This window comes from Cyphomyrmex costatus, unplaced genomic scaffold (assembly GCF_001594065.2).
Source record: "Cyphomyrmex costatus isolate MS0001 unplaced genomic scaffold, Ccosl1.0 scaffold193, whole genome shotgun sequence".
In the NCBI taxonomy this organism is placed as follows: Eukaryota; Metazoa; Arthropoda; class Insecta; order Hymenoptera; family Formicidae; genus Cyphomyrmex; species Cyphomyrmex costatus.
In genome coordinates, this window is record NW_017275965.1 from 6,721,223 (window position 1) to 6,747,498 (window position 26,276).

The 26,276-nt window shown below is 33.4% G+C and overlaps 1 protein-coding gene across 1 annotated transcript in view; it reads right to left on the reverse strand.

Annotated features, from left to right (window-relative positions):
- Myb (proto-oncogene like protein Myb) overlaps positions 1–26,276 on the reverse strand; it is a 42,698-nt gene that overhangs the window by 7,791 nt on the left and 8,631 nt on the right. The window lies entirely within an intron of this gene.

The window sequence follows — 26,276 nt, forward strand, 5'->3', positions numbered from 1 at the left end:
AGAAAATTAGCGTCTTCCTTCCTCCAACGTCGTTTATAATCACTCGCGCGAATCAAAACTGTACGACAATACAAAAGCCAAATACGGAAGTTTTAACGAACACGTGTATCTTCTATCTGTCCGGGAAATAACGGCTGAGACGGGAAATCACGGATGGGTGAATATCCTTCCTGCTCTCTTCTTTTTTTTTTCCGCGCGACTTTTATCGTCACCGCCCTCTCCTAATTTTGCCACCACCACTATTCGGGAAGTAATTCTGACCGCGAAAACGCCGGTTTTTTATGATCATGAGCGACTCGATCTTCCCTTCTTTGCGACTTCCTGTCACGTTTTGTACACAGGTAATTGGAGCGCTTCCTTATTAGGCTTTTGCATCCTTTGCACTCCCCCAATCACCCATGATCAGGACATTTTTTATAGAGCGACGACGCAATTGTTAGAAAAAATAGATTAAGTAATTCAGCAAAGCTCTAGCTTGCGAGAGTCAACATCTATACTAAAAATATATATTAGATAAAGAAATAATGTCTAAATAAATATCATCAGTATGCTAATTCAGTTAATTCTTTGCTATGTTATAGATAAATAAATTTAAAAAAATTATCTTTTTACTTTGCGCATCAATTTTCACGCCTGACTGCTAAATGCCCATTTTTACTCAATTTTTATAATATTAAGAAGTCTTCTCCTTCTCACTAATTATTTTATATATATATATTTTGATTTTCAACATTATCTCTGCTGTATTAATAAATTCACTGTACTATTATTATACAACAAATATGATTGCTTATAATGGCTAATTTTATTCAACTATATATATAAACAACTTTACACTACTTTTAACATGTAGAAAACTAGATGTCCTTACATTACTGTCGATTGGCTAAATCAGTGAAATCAGGTTTTTAATTATTTTAACAATTTTTTTTTCCGTGTACGCATTAATTGATATGTACATATTTATTTTACTTTATTAAAAAATTGCCTAAAACCTGCCGTCCTTATTTTTAAAACAGCATAATTTTTTGTTATTTTGTATGTCAACTCTCTTCTTCTCTCAAACAAGCCAGATTTCTTGATTACATTGATGATTAAATCCCGAAAATCCAGTTTATATAAATTCTAGGGTATGACATTTTTTCGTAGAGGTAGGTCTGTGCACTGTCTCGCTGAATAACAATGCATCCGAGAACAAAAGGCAATGTCGTACGTACGTGCCGTGCAATCTGCTCACCCTCGCCTTTTCCCCTTTCCCTCGCCCCTAACAGCTGCATACACGCCAGGGAGAATCCGGGGTGAGCGACTGAGAATATAGTTAGCTTATGCAACGATAGCAACGGAGCACCCGCGGACGTATGCATGTGCCATAAACATATGTGTGCTGCAGATGGCTTGGGGTTCCTATCGTCGCTCCATACATGCTGAGAGTCGTCGATCGAAACATCCCTGCCTCTAATGAACCCCTATCTCAATTAGGTCTACTATAAATATCACAGGACAAAAGAAGAATGTCATATATTGACAAAAAAAAATGCTACACTCACAAGCATACTTGCTTAGAAAATAAATTTTTTTGTTTACACAGAATTAATACCTTTGCGGTATACAATCGAGTGAAAGTGTGATGGACGTGATAAATTTGTTGCGTGCGAAATACGGCGTGCGACTCCAACGCGATTCATTTCAAGCCGCATTGGTTGCTACGCATTCAGACGATACGAAAGATGAAGTTACGTCATCGCGAACGGTCCAACACTATGGAATGCAAACAAGCTAAAACGACACCACTCCCGTTTAATTACGTTCGAAGAAAGAACCTCTCTCATAGCCTACCATGATAAACGCCGTCTTCCGAGTAATATTAATCGCGTTGAATAACACAGTGAGAAAACTTACTGGTTGAAAATAAACCAGAAGATTCTGATCGTATCAGTCAAAATTCTGGTTATCTCTCAACTATACACAATTATTATAATTCAATTAGTAAATTCTGATTTATCCATTTTCAACCAGAATTCCAATTAATTAATGCAACCAGACTCCTTTTCCAGAGTAAAAACTGTTCTACCGAACATAACACATACATACTGATGAAAAGCTAGTCGTCATGTTACTAGATTGACAGTACAAGAGCAGCAAAGCATGAAACGATAAATTAAGATATAATCCATACATCTCGACTAATAATTACAGGCGATTTTTATCTGATGTGTCAATAGCGTCATACCATGCAACTTTATTAATCTACAGAAAATATCATCCCTCCGCAGGTGTACTTATAATATGTGCTTACATCAATATCAAACACCTTCTAGAAAATACTTGAAAGTACGTGTAAAACGTGAGAAAATAAAATGAAAGTGGGTATGTTAAGTTAGCACCCCAACTATAGTACTTAGAAGTCCTGATTAGAGTTGCCACTTCCTTTTGACGAGACGAAGAGTTCCCTATAGTTAATAACAAGAGTTCCGCTCAATAAACATTCTTTTTACATTTTCTTAAAATGGGGTGCTAACTTTTTATCGAATTTCGAGGTGGAATAGTTCTAAGCGACTTAATAGCTTTAATTTGCGATTGCCTAAAGTTCCTGATATGTAAAAAAAATTTTCGAATAATAAAAAAACATTAAAAATTTTTGAAAAATTAATTTTTAGATACAATAGTTCTGATGATAATTCCTGCTTCTTTTTGACGATACGAAGAGTTCTCTATGATTTTTAATGACATATGAGCTTAAAATCATTTTTTAATAATTTTTTAAAAATGAGGTGCTAACTTTTTAACGAAATTCAAGGTCGCACAGTTCTGATCAGCTTAATAGAACTATTTTGTGAATACCTAGAGTTCTTGATACATAAAAAACATTTTTGAAATATAATAAAGTTTAAAAAAAATATTGGAAATCTTTGAAAATTTTTTTGAGAGTACCGAATAGTTCTGAGTTGCGTTTCTTATAGTACTCGACGAATTCTATCGAAAACTGTAAGGTGAAAAAGCGATTAGACCAACGGTTTGCAAGATACAGTGACATTTGTCGGAAGATCAACAATTTTTAGAGTGAGTATATCTTGGAAACCATTGGTCCAATCGCTTTGAGCCCTGATACTTTTCGACAGAACTCGCCGAGAACTGTCCAGAACACCGAACAGAACTACTCGGTACTCCCAAAAAATTTTCCAACGTGGGACTTGAAAAAAATTTTTGGTCAAAAATTTTTTGGGAGTACTGAGTAGTTCTGTTCGGAGTTCTGGACAGTTCTCGACGAGTTCTGTCGAAAAGTATCAGGGCTCAAAGCGATTGGACCAACGGTTTCCGAGATATACTCTAAAAATTGTTGATCTTCCGACAAATGTCGTTGTATCTTGCAAACCGTTGGTCTAATCGCTTTTTCACCTTACAGTTTTCGATAGAACTCGTCGAATACTATAAGAAACGCTACTCAGAACTACTCGGTACTCTCAAAAAAATTTTCAAAGATTTCCAATATTTTTTTTAAACTTTATTATATTTCAAAAATATTTTTTATGTATCAAGAACTCTAGGTATTCACAAAATAGTTCTGTTAAGCTGATCAGAACTATGCAACCTTGGATTTCGTTAAAAAGTTAGCACCCCATTTTTAAAAAGTTATTAAAAAATGATTATTAAGCGCATATGTCATTAAAAATCATAGAGAACTCTTCGTATCGTCAAAAAGAAGCAGGAATTATCATCAGAACTATTGTATCTAAAAATTAATCTTTCAAAAATTTTTAATTTTTTTTTTATTATTCGAAATTTTTTTTACATGGAACTCTAGGCAATCGCAAATTGAAGCTATTATGCCGCTCAGAACTATCCCACCTCGAAATTCGATAAAAAGTTAGCACCCCATTTTTAAAAAATGTAAAAGAATGTTTATTGAGCGGAACTCTTGTTATTAACTATAGGAAACTCTTCGTCTCGTCAAAAGGAAGTGGGAACTCTAATCAGAACTCCTGAGTACTATAGTTGGGGTGCTAACTTAACATATCCAATGAAAGTGCTGCAGTAGCGGAGTTTATCGAAAAAGCATTGTAATCAGTAATTCTGTTGGAATAATAATATTATTATAAATGCTATAGCTATTTATATATTTATGTTTTCAAAGTTTATGTAGATTTTTCCTAACTTACACTACAACTTTCCCAAAAAGAAAAACAAAAATTAAAAAATTTTGCAACATAAAATTAGAAATAAATAAAAATAATTTTAACTTTTATATAATTTTACCTTTCAGATAATTTCAGTGACGATTTTTAAGAAATACAATACATGTAAAAAATATTTCTAAAAAGAAGGGTACAATTTTTTTACGATTATTTAGGGATAATTTTATTTCTACATTTTCTTATATATTTTTCTTTAAAGAAACAAAAATTATTGTAATAATGACGTTGCCCTCAAGGAAAAATTTAGTTATTTTTTAATTAAAATAAAGTTAATAACATCCTTATTTACATCGTTGCGAAATCACTATTAGTTATGCTTCAATCACTTACAAAGTAATTCAGAATTATTGATCCAACTTTCCTCTCTCTCTGAATTAGATTTTAAATGATGAAAGCATAACTGATAAAGATTTCGTAACAATGTGAATAAACATTTTATTCTTTATTTTAATGTACCAATGTTTCCTTATTATTATTATATAATGAGTGTCGCGTTATTATAATAACTTTTAGTTTCTATAAAAAAAATATATAAAATATAGGAATAAATAATTCCCGATCGGTCTCGAAAAAATGAAAGTTGTGTCTTTCTTTTTATATGCTTACAACAACTATGTTCCAAAATTAATTGCTGATACTGAAAGTGCACGTAAATTAGATTTAGGTATAAACTCGATTTAGATTAACTTTGTAAATAGTTATTAAGTTTTGTTAATGAGAGCGATGGAGCCGAGGAAATCAAATTAGCACAAGAATTTCCAGCAAGTTACGTAAGGCTCGTGTCTTCGCAGAACTTATAACTGCCGCATCTTCCTTGAATTTAAATCCTTTAGGCACGTGGCGTGTTTAAAAGAACTTCTCTCACATTCCTCACCTCGCGAAAAAAAAAAACACCGATTTAATAGTGATTTCGATACAATAAAATGTCCTCTACCTGGGCCGAGATAGTGAACAGATAGGATATTCTCACTTAATCAGATTCAGTCGGCAAATAAAAAGGTAAAAAACTAATAGAAAAAACTTATATGTGTATCTGCATATATGAAAAATACAATTTTATATAAATTCTAAATAAATATATTAAAGGAGGATGTGTTAAAAAGAGACCGATTTTTGCCCATAAAAGTGTCCATAATAAGTAAAAGGAATTTTTTTTCTATAGATTTTAACCTCTTGAATACGAAGTTAATAAAAAGTTTGGAATCGACAGAATACCTTGAAAATTAAGCATAAACATAATTTAAACAAATTTCAATATTCTTGCTACTTTTTAACATCTTCCTTTTCAAATGCAATAAAATAATAATATAAATCTGTAAATAATTTTTAAATAGAAAGACTTCTGCATTATCCGAAATTTGATATAACGTCACGTAAAATTAAATCTTCTGAGACTCGAATATAATACAAAGCTTTGTATTATGTAATTGTGTTGTCCATTGCAGTGTTAAATATTAAAAAATCATTGTACTAACTTAAGCAATAAAAACAATTAGAAATCAAACATTTGCTTCTAAAGGCCTAGAAATAATTCTAAATATATTATTCTTAAAATAAAAAAGTTAAACATAGGTACATAATAAAGGAATAATCGTCGTTCAATTACTTCGGTAAATTGTCAACTAAAATATTCGGGTAAATTTATTCGGTAGCTTTTACTTAAGAGGCGATAACAGAAGCAGGTGCCGCCAACAGCTGCTTACTTATCTAGGAAGATGAACGAGCCTGTCTTTTGTCACCGAGTAACAATTTCTTTAAGAAGTTTTATGTATATCTCTTCAATATAACACATAAAATACACGTACAAGTAACATATGCATATCATAATGTATACAATAGACTGTAAAATTGACTTTTAATACAAAACAGTTAATAAACGGGCGTAAATTTACATCGGCGATATTTATTCAATTTACGAAACTCATCGTTTATTCGCTCGTCAATAACAACTTTTCAGATAATATAATATATATAAAAATGAATAACTTTTTCACTTATCGTGACAAAAATATGCTCGAGCAGGACTCTAAGCGAATAGATCTAACGCTCGTGTCATACCATTGAAGATTGCAAATAAAAGATTATAATTCGACCAACCAGATAATTTTGATTTTAATCTGATCGACTAAATTCTAATCCTCAATTTCCAATGCCTAGGATGTCTAGCAATATCTAATTAGTTAATTCGAGAATAATTCCAGGACAGGTAAAAATCTTGGTTTTTCCAGAGATCGATTAAGTTTCATTAGTTAATTAATTTTTGTTGATTCACGCAATCTTGTATATTTTGTATTCAAGTGAGGATTCAATATGACAAATTAATTAAATGAATAATTAAATGGAATATTATTTGATATTTTATAAATACATCAAACAATAATACTTTTCTACTATTTTATATTTATATAGATATAAAAAGATAGATTTTAAATTTATATAGATATAAAATATAGATATATTTATATAGATATAAAAATACTAATAGAAAAAAATCCAAGTTTTCTATTAGTAACTTTCCTTATTACATTTTTAAGAGAAGATATATCAAAATAAAACTTTTCTTTTTATTAACGTATCACAAACGTCACTTTATAAAATTATTAATTTATTGGCGCTCATTAAAGATGCTTTCCATTTAGTGACATAAGTCGACACAAATGTTCCATCTTTTTTTGCACTTCATGAGTAACAAAGACAGAACGATACTTAATGTATCAACTTGTATCATTAAATGGAAGGCGCACACCCTAAATTATTAATCTAATTTTCAATGTCTGCCACTTACTTTGAAAGCTTCATCTAAAATTACCATAAACTTCGTTACATAGTTTTTGCGCACGCGCAGGAAATAATTTTATTTCTGTTTTTTTATAATCCGACTTTTTTGAAATGAAAGAATGACAAAAATTCCAGGTCAGTCCTAAAAGTCCAGAAGTGTTCAGGACTTTCTAGAATACATTAAACAGAATAATTCTAAAATTCAAGGACATTCAAGGATCGTTGGACACTTTGAATGCGAAGTGTGACAAGGGCATAAGGGAACGATGGACGGACGTCGCTAAATTTCAGAGACAATAAAACGATATCGCGGGTCCGGGTGATCTGACTTCTCGTGAGAACGGGAAAGAAAGCCCTGTGCCGTGCGTGCTGAGGTATGGACATCTGCCAAAGTTCCGAACTTTCCCCTCTTTTTTTTCACGAGCACTTCTTCCGTTCACGTTCAGCGCTCACGCGTTCATTTCGCCTTTACGACACACACCGGGCGCGCGCCCTTAGCTCCTCTTTCCTTCCTTCCTTACTTCCTCTCTTCCGCCTGTCACGCGTCACGCAACAATAAGGTCATCGTGCAAGGCGTCCCTTTGAACGCTTGAAAAGCCCCGCCAGCGGAGATCGAAGATTACGACTTGGCAAAACAAACTTCGCACTTAAGGTTGTAACGACTAATCTATCTGAACTAATTAACGCAATTAATTTCTGAAGTCACCATTAATTAATTCAATAGGTTTAACGAGTTAATTCTTCGTATCGATTTATTCATATACAAAGTATACTTTTCAATGTTTCGGATAACAATCACATTCGAAAATCTTTAATCAAGTTAATATAATATAAATAATATAATAAATACAGAGTGTTCCGTAGCAACTAAGATAGATTCTTGAGAACTTCTTGAGACAAAAATTCTAATAGTAAAATATCAAAGCTATAAAAGTTTTTCAATTATATAAAGCATTTAAAGTTAGCTAATCATACTGCCAAAAATTTACATAATCATGTGGTAGGACGCAAAGTGAAAGCGAAAGCTATAATTGCCTCTTGTTAATATCGATACAAGAGATTATTGTTGTGTAAAGATAAAGTTATTAGATATTTGTTACAATAAAAAATTATTATATAACCCCGACAATTTGATATTTTCGTCTCAAACTAATATTAGAGGTATCTCCCATTAAGTTGTTACGATCTTTGCGGGATACTCTGAACATAATAAATACATACTTAAGATATAATAAAAACATTTTTAATAGAAAATTCAGACATTCCCTTTGACTTCACTTTTCATCTTTCAGAAAAAGGCTTTTACCGTTTCCTTCGCAACAAACTAGCTTTTGAGAAGACTCTATCTCACGAAATATAAGATATCGGCTTATCGAGCGTACCATGCGGAACTCGCAGACGCCCATAATGGGACAGAATATTAGGTCAACGCAAATACAGATCCGACCGCCGCGTTGGTCGCGTGCGACACCCGCAACACAATTGATCCTTTCGTCAATTTTCTAGTATCCGGGACCAGGTGTATGGATCCAAGGAACGTTCGTTCATGTCTGTGGCGTCAGCTGCTGCCCCGGTGAGTCTCTCACCCTCTTGCCTCGGTCTCGTTTGTAATCGTTCAAGATACCGGCGCTTACGATGACGCGTGCCCCCCCGCGCCACGGTGTCATAGGACTCGCCTCCGATGACACGAGTTGTCACACGAACCGATTGCCCGCCGTTCGAAGTAAACGCTTTTACAATTTGTGCCATACATGAGTGACACATCCTGAATACACTTGTGTTGTATAACTGGGCTGTCGTTATTTTTTAATTATCGATATAATTATATATTATTATATAAATTATATGATTATTACTTCTTTAATAATAACCATGTATATAGTTGGTAACTTAAAATTATTATATCATCTTAATGATTATTTCAATGAATTTATATAAATATAGAATTTATATCCAATTCTGCAAACTGCCGTGCTACACGCGTCGAAATCTTTTTCAATTTTGAAACGCAATCATGAACAGAACTAAAATAGATAGTAATATTACATACTGTGTGAATTGACAAGCAATTTAATAATACTGATGCTAGTAAGCGTCTGAGAAGGATATTAATAATTTCATGCTAATATAAACATCTCACAAACTATAAATAATTTGGGAAAAATATTATCCCGGCTGAGGTAATATTTTTCGTAATAAATTATTCACAGATTTTAATTTGCTTGTATTAACATCAAATTATTAATATCTTTTTAAAATACTTATTAACATCAATATCCTTACGATACTAGCCCGGATATTTCGTGTAGCCCAACCGATTCTTGTTCGTGCAAGTTTCACGCAAATCGTCGTTTCTTATCCCCTCCTAAAGGAAAAGTTTGTGACGAGAGACGTGTGCGCGGCGAAGCGAGCGCACATCCATCAATCTTCTTGTGAACCGTATACAATTAAATTCTGCAATAAACACCATTGACCCAGGTTTGTACGAATCTTTTAGTATAAAATGAAAAATGTGTAAGATCATTGTAAATATTTTATTTTTATTTTAAATTAACGTCTAAATGTTAGTTTTTATTAAACAATTTTTTAGTTTTAAAAAGTCACCTGTTATCGCACTTACATTATACTCAGATTGTAAAATGTAAAAAATTTGTAAAAGAATTATTGTAAATATTCCATTTTCATTCGAAATTAATGTCTGAATGTCTGTTTTTATGTTCAAAGAATTTTTTTAATTATCGCATTTATATCTCATACAACAAAAATGTCAAAATTATATCACAAGGACAGCCTAAAGATATCACAATATCTGTAGGATATTCTGCTGTATACATGCCTAGACTATAAATTTTCAATTTATATTTTATAAAATTTTTTTATAAACAAAATAGTTTTTGCACTAAAATAAAAAGTATTTTAACTACTCTTTTTTCTATTTACTTCTTATTAAAAATCACTCATTTTTATGTGCTCTAAATAATTCAACTTTCTGAAGGATTTGGAATCCTCGTATTTTTTTAAAAACTTTATATCTAAAAGAACTCTATAATCACTTTTTATTTTCATTTCAATTTTCATTTATTATAAAAAGTTATAATTTTTTAAATAAAATACTATTGTTATCCACAACACAAACACAATTTAAGATCATAATAAAGTTTATACATTTGTGTGTTCTGAAAAACTGAAACTATAATATTCGTGAAATTTTAGAGATTTTTTAAAATATTTTAAATAAATAAAAACGCAGGATTTGAAACATACAAGTTTGCGCCTCCACCGTTTTAAGGCTAGTATCATAAGGGTTTTAATTGCTAGTCAAATTTAATATTGACATACTACTCCAGTTCTACAATACTATTCATGACGACGCGTTTCACGACTAAAAAGGCAGTTAGATCTGTCGGAAATGATTATAAATAAACAGCAAAAGTCTAGAGTTACTAAGAAAGAAAAGAGAACTAAGAAATATAAATCATCGTCAGCGCGGTATATTAAATATCATTAAATAAGTAATATATTATCGGATGGAAAGAAAAAGAAATACAATAGTTATCTATTAAACAAAAAAAACATAAATATTAATTAATACAAACGTTATTAAATTATTCTCAAAATATATAATCAACTGTGCGTGACACCAAATCTTTTCGTTTTCGATTTCATCATAAAAATTCTGTAACCAAGGAATCAAGCTTGTTTTCCAGCTCAATGATCCCTTTCGCTGCCACGAAACGGACAAGACTTTGGCGGCTCTCACGGTTGATTAAATCTATTGACATCGTAGAACCTGTTAAGGTTAAAATATATATTTGATATATATATATATATATTCCTCTTTCTTTTATGAAAAAATACTCAAGCATTAATAATTTCGTTATATGATATGCAAAAGAAGTCATGATCGATAGATTAGTATTAGAGATCGAAATGCAAGGCGGGATATTACTAGCTCTTCACTCAATAAACGTTTCAACATTTCAATCTGAGAATTATTCGCTCAAAGATATATGATTAAAGGGCGTGTATCAAAATCCGAAGAAGAAGAAGCAGATCTAATAAGTTTCTCATCGCGCCTCCAGATTGACTCGAAATTGCCAAAGAAAAAGATTTCTGGTACCGAAAACCAGGTAAGTCTGGCGCGTAGCGTATTTTAATGAAGCCGCTATATTCTCGAAGGATCATCATTCGGCGCGGAAGGCCACGGGGCAAGAGATACAGGCCCCCGGAGATGAATTCGTGCGCCGCGCCGCGCCGGTTCAGACATGCACGGCGCGGAGCGAGTATATATAGGACTGGGTAAACGGATAGGTAAGCACACGTAGATATCTATACACGTGCACTTTATATTACACGCGACCGTGCGGGCTAGCCAGCCAGCCAGCCAGCCAACGACATCAGGGTGGAAGTCTTTACCGAAAGACATCTGGCTACCACCTGCCTCGATGCCCTCGCACTCGCTCCATCAAACTTCCCCATAATAGAACGCTCCCCGAGCATACGCACCCGCTCTCATATGACGCGTACACATGTGAGAAGGTACATACATACATGTGTGTGCATCGCGACCGTGTGACTCATACCGGCGCAGGCAGGTATGAGCATGTGCGTGTACGCGCCGGCATAATCGAGTGATCGCGCTCCTCTCGTTCCCGTGGGGTTGTACAAAAATACAGGTTTACGGTATATACGGTAAGGGTCTTCGCGTTAATGTCCTATTGAAAATTAAATATTCATCCGCGTCTGTAATCTTCCGTCTGCTATAAATGATGAAGGTACTTATTTTCACGGCGAAACCGTATTGTCATCGTGAGTAATATACGTGCCACTAATAAAAAGAAACTGGACAATCATTATTCCAGTATTTATTTCCATAATTTTTGTAAACACAGTATAATTAGATTATTTAGAAACATAATTAGTTTCTGTTAAAATGGGCGAACGATATTTCTTCGATAATGATTTATGTTAAATTGTCGATTAATCCTTTCTAATCATTTGTTTGTAATTTCGTTTTTCTTTTGCAATGAACTTTGGACAAAGAAATACTCTTTTTCTCGTTAAATCATAGGTATCATCAATTTTCAAATTATTAATTGTACAAGAAATTAGATTAATCCATAATTCTTCCCTATCTCTTCCACAGGCTCTAGATATATATAACAATGTCATTCACTGGTGCATTTACCATACAATGTACTATCTCTCATTACCATACGCAAAATACACACACATATGTGTGTGTGTGTGTGTGTGTGTAAATCTGTATGCGTGAGCACGTCCACGAGACGAATTCCATCACCCCTCCATGACGTAAAAAAAGGCGGGAAGACCCTCGGCAACGTGCTCGCGCGCTTCATCCCTCTCGTTCGTCGAGGTGCGCCTTGCCGCCATACACCACGCCTTTTACCCCCGTGCCCATTGCGAGGCGATTGTACATCGGACGAGCCACCCGGTGCTCGTTCCCATGACAAGTGCGATGGGTATTTTCACTCGTGAATCTTTAATTCCACCGTGGGAATCGAGTCTACATAAACCAAAGATCCGCGCATACTACACCATATGTATTTGTATGTGTGTGCTTGTGATCCGATTAGATTACATCTTCCGCAGTTTGAGACACAACGCGGTCCTTTGTGCCATCACGTGGAAATCGCTGAGGGGGAGGAAAATTTCTCGCGGAAATTATCGTGGCTAAGGTTTCAACTTTCGTACAATAGATTCCCTAAACAAAACGCAAAATTTAATTTAAAAAAAATTCAAGTTTGTTTTTACTTAGAATATTAAAATATGAGACACATTATATAATGCATTATATGATATAAGATAAAATAAAATATCAACGATATTTAATTAAGTGATAACTAACATAAGCGACTCATTAGAAGAATGCTCATAGAACATAGATACAGCATATCTTATTAGAAAGGGAAGAAAGGCTCTCCGATTAATCATAAATATAATATAAAAAAGAACAAAAAATAATACAAAACAAAATATAAATATCGTTTTTATGGGGTTTTAATGTTCTGAAAACTCGTCTCACTTTGAATAATATAGTATAATAGACTAATTGCACGCATCTCGAACATGATATTAAAAAACAAGACATCAATCTCTAAAAGTTGATACAGTACTTGCTAAACAAGATTATTTAGGGGTGTTTTCATTCGGTTCAAGCAGATGCTGGAAATCAAGTTCGCCCTTGCAGCCCGTTCATCGGCATCGTCAACCCCGGAGTGCGCTAAATTGATATCGAAACATAATGAAAAGGAAAGTAGAACGGGCTGCGAGAACAGTTGAAGGGCCGCGGGTCCATCCCATCTTAAAAGAAGTCTTCTCAAGGGGCCCGGTCGCGAATCTCGTCGGCAACCCCCTTCGAAATTTGTTATTTGACGTTTTAGGGTGGCTTTTTTCTGGTTGCCCCACATGGCCCGATTCGGCGGAATTTTAGGGCAACGACTGGCAGCTGTCCAGACGTCGGCACGATTCAGTTTTAAATTCGATTGTAGAACTCGAGAAATTTAATCGCATGCCCGAGATCACAACGCGCTCTGGTATTTTCCATTGAAGGCACGTCCCTTTGCACGTTGACTTCAATTCTAATGACTGTGAAGAACTCACAGATCTCACCGGCATTCATAAACCCTCGGAAATGGACTAAAGGATAGCTCTCTCCAGTGTGCCAGACCACACGCGATACGAATACAATACGATCTATTTACTTATGTAGAAACGGGACGCACAAGTGATGTATAATTAATGAGAATTCAGTAGCTTTACGAAATTTTATAATTATAAACGCAGATAGCGCGAGACACCATTAAAGATATGTGGTTTAATTAAAATTCATTATATAAAAGAAGTGAAAACTAAAAATATATAAATTTTATAAATACATTTCTCAAAGAAGAGAGATTACGGACAATCAAAATAAAAATGCTTAAGATTTCGAAGTAACTTTTTCTTGTATACTTCGTATATATTGCACTTCAATTATAAGCTAAATCTATTATTTTACTAATTATGAGCGGTTCAGAAAGAGATGGTTCAGAGCAAGATTTTTATTGTCATCATAAGTATTGTGTGTGATATCAATGATTAAACATATTATATTTACACGCATCTCTGACTCATGGCTTCAATATAGAGAAGATAATTGGAAGATCGTAAAAACTTATCGTTTTCTCTCTGCCAGTCGGACAGTTATTTATGGTATATATTTCTACGTATTTGCGTCAAGCTAACATCCTTTGTTGAATTCATCTTCATAGACTTCATAGTAGTTCATGCTAATATGTGACCTTCCGGTACTCGACATGTAGATTCAAAATCTCTCCGAGACCTTGAATAGATGTGAAATCGAAATTGTGAGGGTCCTCTTTTAAGGCAACCTATATTGTTACCAAGTAAAAACGTTTCCCATCTCGCATTTATTACTCTAATTTTTGAAATTTTTAACCAGCGAGACATTCAACCATGGCATAAAAGCAGCCGCTCACAGGCTAAGACTCAAAAAAACTTTCTATATTTATTTCAAAAGAAACTTTCTCTGTTTTTATTCCTAAACTTTTTTTCTTATCAAATTAATAAAGTAAAAGCAAACATAAGCAAGTAAACAATATATATACATAAATAGAAAAAATTCAGAATAAAATAAAAAAGATATTTGAAACCTAAATAATTTTTAATTTAATCTATATACATTTGTATAAACAGTATTATTAGATATCTGGGTTTACAAGAAATCCAAATGACATGCAGAGTCAAGCATAAAGATTGGCTGCGTTCAAGCAAAAAAAAAAGCTTTATAACTATTGTAAAATTGTTTTTTTAATATGATTATTAAAGAAAAAAAATCTTTTGGACTATACATGTAAATACACAATAAAAAAATAAAAGTCTTTAACGATCGAAGTTCAATCATAAATGCTTAAATAATTCGATACTATACATGTCATTATGAAAATGATTAGCTATACATATATATATTTAGATCCAATAAAAAACTAGATAGGATATAACAAAAATAATAATACCAATCATATTAAAGAATTTTATATTAGTTGTAAACTAACTTCTACTAAACGCAACCATTCTTTATATTTTCAAGTAAGATTTATAAACAATAAAACTTTAAAATGTGTAAAAAAGAAATCGCGAAAAACGGATATCATAGCATCGTAAAATATTAATAAAAATAAATTTTAACATTTGTAACAATAAGAATATTCTTTTCAATAAAAGAATGGGCTAAGCTTAGGGTCATCTAGGAAGAGAGAGGAAGAGGTATAAAATAAACGATGCACAAATTCCCAGAACAGAATTGGCCTGAAACCGGGTTTAAATCTCCTTAGTCAACCCAACACAACCCCCCTCCCCCCTCCCGTCTCTCCTTTTGTCTTGCCGGAACAACTAAACCTACGAGGACGACAGACCGGAAAAAGATGAAGAATCTCATCGCGATTCTTTTAGCCTCGAACGTTCTATGTGAATACAGTTTTGAAAAGTTTGCGATAGCTATGTACCTTGGATACTGTAAGAACCATGAAGTTATCGGCTTTCTTGTCGGGTGTTCATTCTTAGTGGACGCCTGTCGAGCTTTTTCCTTTTACCCACCTGAAGACCGAACGAAATTATCCCGAAATATTTTTTGCGAGGTACTATATACATTAGATATCTGTTTTATCTCTACTCCTCCATATATCAGACCTGGTATTTCAATGAAAAACACTTACAATTACACTAAAGTGGTATTTATCTTCAGACCTTTGATTTTAGCAGAGTTAAAAAACTTTTAAAGATAAAAAATTTATTTACCAGTGTAATTTTTTTTTAATATTCCTTTATATTTTTAATTCTTTAATTTTAGAATAATAACGAATTTATTTGTATTTTTGTAATATACCTAATGAATTTATCTGTATTTACTGTAACATTGAGAATATGACCCAATCGGAATTGAAACGTTTGTAACTATATATATTATTATCATTTAAATTAAAGTTTCTGTACGGTATATTATCGATTCTTTGCCCCTTTTTTATTTATAATGTTTTATACGTATAGAGCCTTATATTTATTAGTATTTTTAATTTTTCATTTTTTAATTTTATATATATGTTGATAAAACTATATAAAGTAATAAAATAACAAGACTAAAAGGAAGAGTAAATAAAACCTATGGACATATAGAACGTACTATAAAAAGTTTTCCTTCCTTTTCAGAAAGAAGAAAGTCTAACTGACATATGGCAGGAAACGTACGATTTAATGAAAAATTTTTGGTGCTTTTCTTTTAAAGAATGCAGTTTCTTAAATAACAGTATTATTGAAATAATAGTATATCTAGAAATAATAATAAGTACATACTGCATCGAAAGAAAATCATCTTTTCTAACGCGATACTTAGGCGAATGCAAATTACTCGTATTTATATTCGTATTTATACTCGTATCTATACATTGTTTAAATTTATTTCTATCTAATAAACAATTCATCAGGACCGTATAGTATGAATACACAATAAATAAGAAATGGAGCCTGTGAAGGTCGTAGCTCTCTAGATCTTAAGTACTTAAAATAATTCCATGTGAATTTGGATACCATTTTAATCTCTTGACTTGTGCATTGAATAGTTTTACCTATTTTCTATAAAAAAGCTCTGAAATTTCTCCATCATAGTTTTCGAACGCGGTAACTTAAACATAAAGGGCTCGATACTTTCGATTTTCAAAAAGCCCTTTATATAGATAAAATAAATTTTAAAAGACAAAGTTTTTAAAATTCTGTATATATATATATGTATATATGTATGTGTATGTACAGTCAGCAACTAAAAGGTTGCAATACTTTTTTTCTGTGAATTTTGGAATGCAGCTTATGGATGATCCATAAGTAATAACCAATCGCTGGATGAATAAGCTGCATTCCGAAATCCATTGAAGAAAATGTTGCAAACTTTTAATTGCTGATTGTACATATTATATATCAAAAATCAAAACGTTATAGCAAATAATGAATTTTTCTCAACTATTACCATAAAAAAATGCATCAAGAAATAAATTAATCGGATTGACTAAAGAATTTCTGGTCAAAAAGACGTTCGATTTCATCTCTTGTAACATGTTACATCATTGCATATTCATAAGATATTTATTTTTATACGTGTTATGTAGGAAGAGCTGTTTGAAAAATGTTAATCGCATTCTCTTATGAATAAGAAAAAATTGCGAACATTTATATTTCTAAAAATATTTCATTAAAAAGTCACATTTTAATTACTAATTTAATAATATATAAAATTACTAACCATAACTTTGATAATCTTTTTAACATTTAATAAATAACTTTTCACACATGTGTGTGTTTAATTCCATCGGTAGATTTTCACTTAAAAAGTTCGAACTATAGCAAAAAATTAACAAATAAAAAGCATTAAATTTTTTTACTAATTTTATATTTAATTTGCAATAAAAATAAAAATGATAAAAAATGTAATAGAAAGATGAAAGATGAGCAGAAACAAAAATTTTGCTCGTGTTTGACCTTTTCATTATTTTCCATTGCTTTGCAATTCCGATCTAAAAAATTGTTATTAAAATAAAAATACTGTTATTAGTGTAGAAAAGATGAAATAAACACGCGATGTAAAATATACATTTCTATCACGACAACCTCTAGTTCAGCTTCATATTTTTCTTTATTAGAATATAATCTAAATTCTAATATCAAAAGTATTTCCTAAATGCTAACAGCAACAATCACGCTAACTTAACGAGAATATAGTAACGAGACACATACAATTTCCTTCGCGATAAAACTGCATCCTTTGATATCATTACGTTATATTTCCGTTGTCGGAACGCTGCGTATATTCCATCCACCATTACACTCATACGCGATATCGCCGACAACAATTTTCTCTATCGATCAAATGTTTGGCCTAAGGGACTTTGATGTCGTAATATTTGTCGTGTTTATAATTTTCTTCACAGCGATAGATACGCGAAAGAATTTCGAAACAACGATATTAAATGTACTGCTTGTATTTTATATCTCGTACGTATTTACATATTATATGTATAGCGACGAATTAAGAAAATGACGAAATTTAATTTATCAGAAGCGATATATATAGAATTATATCTCGTGTATATACAAAAAATAAAAATAACAGCATTAAGTATAATATTATATAAATAACACATTATTGTCGTCTAATAGGTAAATAGTAAGGCAAATTATTTGAAAGACATAGATTGATCATAATTAATTATAATTAATACTCTAAATACCATATAATACCTTATTTTTATAAACTGGTAACAAGCTTATATCCTGAATTTTTTCTATATTGAGATAAATTGAATTTATCTCGACAGAGATAAACGAGGAGAAAAAATTATGCAGTAACTGAAAAACTCTAATTTTTTAAAGAGTTCAGAGAGCTTCTTTTTATTGAAATATCTCTTTAACTTGATTTTTTAAATATAAATAAAGGACATAACATTGTTTTAAGAAAAAGTACGGATCTATTTTTCATCAACTTTTCGTCGGCAATATGAAATTTTTACCCTTATTCACAATTTAGATCTTCAAATTTCAGTGTAGAATTTTAAAGTATTTCGGACTGTATAAAAATAAAAAAAAATTCTCAACATACTTATAAAAGCTTTAACATTGAATTTGTACTATATATAAAAGTTGAATGATATTTTACTCATGTTTTAGGAATTTAAATTTATCTACCAGAATTTACGATTCGTCTTTAAAAATTTAATAATGTCGGTGAAAGATTAAAATGTTATATATATATTCTGCCGTAATACATTTTTCCAATTAAACTCTCTACAAGTGTTAGAATAAGTGTACTTATTTATCAATCGATTTGTAGATCGATAGGTACCATCTTTGCGACAATGAACAATTAAATAAACACGTGGAATGAATTGGAGCGATATTACTTACGCTTCTGTAATCGGTGGTGAGCAAAAGGAGTGATAGGAGGCTATCTCCACATTATTAATCGACAATCCATTCGGCGCGAGCAATCCATTCGAAAATATATCCATTATAAGCGGCGCACGATTCTCACGGATGGCGGATGAGACGGAGACGGCGGACGGGGGAGAGCCGAAGAAGAAAGCGCGGGATCGGCGATAAATAGAATCCTCTCTCCCGCGTAGATGCTTCGAGCACCCCCCGGCTTACGAGCACTACCGCTTGCACGCGGTAACGCCGCAATCCATGGCGTCTCTCAACGCGTCTCCGTCTCCAGAGAATTTTACTCTATCGAAAGACTGGCTTCACGCGGTCATGTTTATGCGCTTTCCCTCGACCCGTCGCGAAAAAAAAAAAACCCTAAAGGCTTCAATATACCACGTGCATCCCTTTTCTCCACCTCTTCCTTTACGTCGCTGTATAATATTTTATCTCCTTTTATTCTTCTCGCAAGAACGCGCGCTTTTGCCGCGTATTTTCCGACCGAAATAGAATATCCGCCGATCCGTGAGATCGCAAGGGTGAGAAAGCGACGCGATGATGCTAGCACTTGGGATAAACCGGAAGTGAGACGCTCCACCGCGTGTGCGAAGAGTACCAACGCGCCGAAACACTTCCACTGCCCGGTAGTACCCGGTAATTCGTGGATAGTTGAATGAATGATCCACTCCGAACGACGGTCGAGTTCGGACTGGCGATCGCTATCCGAGGGACTCTCGATGGCGACGGCAGCAGCAGCAACATTAAGCGGCAGGCCTAATACTGGATTCCATGGCGGGGAAAGAGGAGGAAAGGGTCGACCCTACAGAGAGAAAGAGACGAAAAGAGAGAAAGGCAGAAAGAGAAGCGAATACCAGGGAACCGGCCTCTCTCGACTCGAAGGGTGATGTGGAACGAAGGCGCCGGTCGTCCCCAGGAACTAACATACATACACGCGTGCATATACGTGCCTCAAAACGTACGCGAGGGAATCGGCCAGAGAGACGATCGACCGGGAAGAGGTGGCGATATACGACGCAATGCGCAACTTAATGCCTGGGTGGAATAACAATCCGATGTGATAGTTATAGGAGGAAAGGGCCCGCAAGGAAAACACGTTGAGGAATTTATTCAGATCCGCTGCGCTAACATTACCTTTGAGGTGAATTCAGTTTTCGCAAATTCGCTTGAATCTTTAAAACCCCGGTTGAACCGTGAAGAGTTAAAGTTATTTTCTTTAAAATTAAATCGTTAATTGTTAAAGGGATTTTTTAAAAAGGAAAAGGCAGGCTATAATATGCAACTTTATTTACACAACACTCACGATATAATTAAACTTAAAGCCAATCTGTAATGCCATTACAGAGTTTCTTATTTAGAATTAAATTGTAAGCTCTTAAACAGATTTTCCAAAATTTACGGGAAAGGTGTTGTATACATATAACTCCACTTATATAACAATATTATTAAACTTAAAGTCAATCTGTCTTAAAATGCGAGAGCTTCTATAACATAACTCGTACACTGTTAAATGGATTTTCTTTCAAAAGTTACGCGGAAAGGTCATATGTTATAACTCCACTTAATACACATAATAACGTTAAAGTCTCTCTTGCACTCGATGCAACTCGAAAATTGCCATCACTTCCAATTACTTTTAAAAAGGAATTTTGTAGATAATGTTTTATTATACTGAGAAAGATTCAGGCAATGTTTAAATACAACAAATTTATTTTGTGCATGTTTTTTTTTCTCGACCATTCTCGAAAAGGAGCGCTTTGTTTGTGGGAATGTACTTCAATAATGGCGTATACCTTGAAACTCACGGAGTACCGCGCTTTAAGCTACATCTACACCATCACTTGCGAGTATCTGATGTGGAAATAACAGAACCGGAGACCATGGAGGCAGAAAAAATATAATGGGAAAACAATAGATGTTCATAATTCGATAAAATGGATGAAAATATTATTTTTTATAGCAAATGTGTGATTTATTTTCTATTATACTCTTTACAGCACAATCTGCACTTAACATCATGTTTCGACATTTAATCTCTTGATATCGTAATAACTAAAAATATGATATAACACGATGCGACACGAAAAAGGTAGCGAACGCCATCCTATTCCGCCATTGTTGAAATGCAATGACGTTCTTACATTTTCATGTAACTTACTGCAGTGTAAATGGGACTTTAAGTCGGTTAACTCACGAGGAGGTACAGCGAGAAAAATAAGAGAAAAGAGGACGCGAAGAAAGATGAGAAGAAGGAGAATTGAAAGCAAGAGAAGAAGAGAGGAGGAGGAGATTGCGGCAACACTGACGAGGAAGAAAAACGTGAGACAGACGAGGAAATGAGAGGAAGGGCTGCGGACTCTGGAATAAGCCGCAAGGTCTCGGCGGTATCACGCCGTCGTGTTCTGGGAACCGATCGATTCCTTGACGAACCATGGCAAAGGAATTGGGAATCGATGGCACAAAATCATTGAGAATCTTATTACAAATCATGCTTCGAATATCAAGGATGAGAAACGTGCTGGAATGCTTTTTCGATGAGTTCAAACTTCTTTTCTTCTCCAGACATTAAATCGAACGTATAAAAAATTAAATATAATAACTAGAAGACAGACGTTACATTTTCTCTTAAAAGCTTTTTTTCTCTTAAACTATTTATCAGAAAAAAACATAGTAAAAAACTTTGACCCGTAGGATTCCTCGAAACTAATGGAAACTAATGGGTCAATTCTAGGGATGTTCGGATAATTTAAAATATCCTATCATTATTCTTTTGATATTCGATATTTGCATTGGAACTTTCAGTTTCCTTAAGTTTCTGTATTAGCATATCGGTTTTAGAATATCAATTGTTTCGATATAAAGGCTGTGTTTCCAAAATTCATTATTAACCTATCAGCAGTCCGCATTAAAAAGTTTTCAGTACAGATAGTGAATTTTGGAACACACAACTAAAGAAGTAGGAAAACATAGAGAGGCGAGAACTAGGAACATTTGGAGGAGCATTTTCGATATTTCGTTATCGAATCATTTCTAACATGTATATCGCCATGTTGGTACCGCATTATTTTGATTCATATCAGGTATGTTCTTTCACTGAACTAGTTCTAAACTAGTGCAATAAGTTAGAGTGAAACAAACTTATCTGTTTGCACAAAGTATACCAGTTCAGAACTTGGGGTGGGAAAAGAACAGACCCATCAATATAAAAGATCGAAAAGTTTTTCGCATCCCTAGTCAATTTTGCTGAAAACAGTATAGATTTACTCTCTAAATTTCTTGGAGTAAAATCTTACTCCAAGAGTTAAAATATTGAAAAAGTGAAAAATTTACACTCTTGAATAAGAGGGGCAGATTTTCACTCCTCTTTTGAAGATTTTTCTTTCTTTGTTTTTTTTTTAATAAATCTCACTCCAAATAAGTGAAAATCTGCCACTCTTATTAAAGAGTACAAATTTTTTACCCTTTTTTCAAGAGTGTAATGTTTCAGCAGTATTTTAACTCTTTTAGAGTGAGATTTCACTTCAAGAAACGTAGAAAGTATAAGAACTTATGACTAATGCTCTAACTTTATACTTATGAACCTTAAAATGTACGATCATTCATAAATGTCTATGATTATTCGCGTAAATCTTACGATTATCAAGAAGCTAAAGAGATTATATAAAGTTACAAGCACTTGTAAGTTTTTACAAGTCTTACGCGATCATATTACGATATTACGTAGCCTTATGCGATTCTGCTTAGAGTTCAGGCAACAATTTTGCCAAGATACGTTCGCTTGTTTATTAACTATCAGATACTTATAAAATTCGTGTGTTAACGTAATAATAAAAAAATATAGAAAAAAGAGAGAAGACAGAAAAAGAGACAGAGAAAGACATCGTGAAAAAGAGGTGACTTGCGTCGCGTGACTCGTTCCGAAGCCGAGAACCCGCTTCGAAATTGAGAGCGGCATATGTCGAAGTTGAAAGAATATGCAAAATCTGGAAGAAAGAACTTCCTGCGCGCGCGATGTACTCGTATACGTACGCAGCCGCGAGAGAACGAAGCGCGTCCGGATGGGCAGCATTCTCCGCGACGACGGCTGATTCCACGAAGAAATGAAGAGAGAGAGAGAGAGAGAGAGAGAGAGATCATTCTCCGCGACGACGGCTGATTCCACGAAGAAATGAAGAGAGAGAGAGAGAGAGAGAAGACGTCGCGACATAGAAGGAAGAAGCGATGCATGGCGCGGGTCGCGCACAGGTACACGGGCTGCGCTGATACGTTGGCGGATGCAGGTCGCTACGTGACACGGACAGGTTTTCCTCGGCGGAGAATACGGCGCCTTCCGGGTTCTCAATTTGGAGAAAAAGAAGAGAGCCGGCCCATGTGTGGCGGTCCAGCTCGAGAATGCACAGCTGAGAACCGCCAGCGGCCGCCCTTGCTCGACAAAAAAGATGAATCTCGAGAACTTCACGGATAACGGACGAACGTCTGGTATTGTGTGGATGCGCTTTTTACGAAGCACTATTATTTGTTAGGAATTTCGAGGACTTTTCGCAAATTCTGCATACCCGGGTTTCTTTTTCGAAAGTGCCTTCATAATTGCAATTGCCGGACGCTCGTTTTTTTAAGATGTAAACAGTAAATTGTACTTACAATATATATATACTGGTATATGTAGGAAATATGTACCTATATATATACAAATACAGTTATATTTTATGAACTATTTAATTATTAATTAAATACTTGTAATTATATTATATATGTTACATGTGTAAAGCATTAACATATTAAATTAATGAATACACAGAGAACAAATTCCTTTGATTTGAATGTAATTTCTTTAATCTTTAAAGTCAAACAAGTTTTTATTTGAGCTCAAAAAATGTTGTTTAGGGTGAACGCTTTCATACCTAAAAATAAAATTATCGTTGAAAAATAACTATCACTTTACTTTGTTTCACGACTAATTTCTCCTTTCTCTTTCTCTCCTATCATTATTCTTGGTCTGTACCAGAATATTTGCGACTCTTCGAATTTGATTATTTCTAACCAATCTGTAAGGCAAGGGTACACGTACGCACGTAAACAGTAACCCTGTAATTTCGAAGGCATTAATGTCGAATGCATCTCCAAATCACCGAGGTTTATTACGGCGCGGCGGTGAAGTTCGGTCAAAGTACCGAAACGGGACTTTGCCCATCAGTACACAACCAGACAAGATTACAGCGTTCGAGACTCCCAGTAAAAATTTCAAGCAATATTTTCAGCAATAAAATGAAGATTTATTTATATGAAACAAAAACTAAATGGTGAAAACAAAAAGGAGAAACGAAACTTCACTACCTATTTTATACTAATCATAGCGAAGGAATATGAGCCACATAAACATCAACCTGCAAATGCAACTCTTTTGGAGTTACAGACATCGAAAGCTGTGCATTAGTAGAAAGATTCCAATATGAGAATAAAATAACAATGTCAAGCATGTAAATAGTAGGTACATGACATTGCTCGGATATTAAAGCGCGGATGATAAACATAGATACTAAATAGAAATAATAATGTCAATGCTGCTATGTTATGAGACCACGTACTCAGCTTTCATATTCTACTGAATCATTTTTAGATATACCTATTATGACCGAGAAGTCATCCAAAGTGATTTTCACATTCCAACAACGAGAACAAAGTTCGGTTACAGTAGTTCTCTTTATTGACCGAGAATTCATACTTATTTTTTTTAGTTCTTACTTTTTAAAGAAATTATTGAGAATAAATCCACACACATAAAACATAATATTATATAAATTACATACTCGTACTTATACGTAACAGTGATTTGAACTCAATGTAACAGTGATTTTTAATTAGTGTAGAAACACTCCAGGTAATTGTTTACGTAAAATAAAACTAGGTAACTATTCCTGGATTAAAAACTCCATGTTCAGGAGATCTGTTTTTTTTTTATTCCTGCACTCTGAACTGGTATACACAGTGTAATAATTAAGTTAAAATGAAACATTTGCTTCGCTTCAACTTATTGCACAGTGTGCACTAGTTCAGACAGACCAAGAATAAATAAAGAACAGATCTCTTGATTCGTGTTTATACGAAGCACGAAACGAAAAACCGATTTCGATGACGAAGAGGTCATTCATACGAAAGAGATAAAAAGTCTTGATTGAGGACTTGGGATGGAAGTGTTTTTACGTCCGAGTAATGTTGCATCATCTTTAAAGGAGGATACAACATTTCGCGTTCAGGGGTTGCTTTATTTCTACATTTTCTTATGTATTTTTCTTCATAGAATCAAAAAATATCATAATAATGACGCTACACTTAAAGAAAAATTAGTATATTGAAATAAAGTTAACAAAATCTCTGAGTTTTTTAATTTTTAAAGAATTTAAGCATAACTGACAGCAATTAACGATATAAATAAGGATTTTATTCTTCGTTTCAATCTACCAATATTTTTTGTAATATCATTATTATGATAATTTTCGGAAAAATATAAGAAAATGTAACAATAAAATAATCTCCAAAAGATGAAAAAGTGAGAACTATGTCCTCCAATTTTGAAAGTTCCTAATAAAATTGGTTAAACTTATATCGCGCATGGAGAAAGGAGCCATCAACCCTCCATTTACAAAATCTAGGTCTTTTTTGCATATAAGTAAAATTCCTCCAAAATAAAAGAGGGTGACGCTCAGTTTCCTTCCTTTTTATCAAAAAAACTATTTGGTAACATAATAAAAATGTCAAAAAGAAAGTGAAATAATTTTTGCATTTTTTTTGACAGTTTAGAACAATATAAAAAAAAATTGAGCTAGCCAAAAAGGGGTATGTTAAGTTAGCACCCTAACTATAGTACTCAGGAGTTCCGATTAGAGTTCCCACTTCCTTTTGACGAGACGAAGAGTTCCCTATAGTTAATAACAAGAGTTCTGCTCAATAAACATTCTTTTACATTTTTTAAAAATGGGGTGCTAACTTTTTATCGAATTTCGAGGTGGAATAGTTCTGAGCGGCTTAATAGCTTCAATTTGCGATTGCCTAAAGTTCCTGATATGTAAAAAAAATTTTCGAATATTAAAAAAAAATTAAAAATTTTTGAAAAATTAATTTTTAGATACAATAGTTCTGATGATAATTTCTGCTTCTTTTTGACGATACGAAGAGTTCTCTATGATTTTTAATGACATATGCGCTTAATAATCATTTTTTAATAATTTTTAAAAAATGGGGTGCTAACTTTTTAACGAAATTCAAGGTCGCATAGTTCTAATCAGCTTAACAGAAGTATTTTGT